This window comes from Sinocyclocheilus anshuiensis, unplaced genomic scaffold, assembly GCF_001515605.1.
Source record: "Sinocyclocheilus anshuiensis isolate Anshui unplaced genomic scaffold, SAMN03320099.WGS_v1.1 scaffold881, whole genome shotgun sequence".
Lineage (NCBI taxonomy): Eukaryota > Metazoa > Chordata > Actinopteri > Cypriniformes > Cyprinidae > Sinocyclocheilus > Sinocyclocheilus anshuiensis.
Genome location: NW_015558695.1, coordinates 1,674,419 through 1,674,754, shown reverse-complemented (window position 1 = coordinate 1,674,754; position 336 = coordinate 1,674,419).

Genomic DNA, 336 nt, shown 5'->3' with positions numbered 1-336 from the left:
AGTGATGGGGTGGAGACCAATGAGTTTATATCATATTTATATTTTTAAATGTATCTTATATATTTATTACATATTTATGAAACTGTATGAATATGCATGTGTTTGGATTGAAATTCAGCATAAATTTATTTTTCTTTTTTTTTTTACAAAATATAGTTTTTTTATGTTTTGATATATATCTGAAAGCCTTGAGATATATCTCAAAGCTTAATGAAGCCTCAAGTTGGTGTAGTTTTAAACATTTCACTTGTTTGGCTCATTTAAGAATCTCCATAGGGTTCTATAGGCCCCTCTAGTGGCTGTAATCATAAACTGCAATTTTATGTAGTTTTTCCC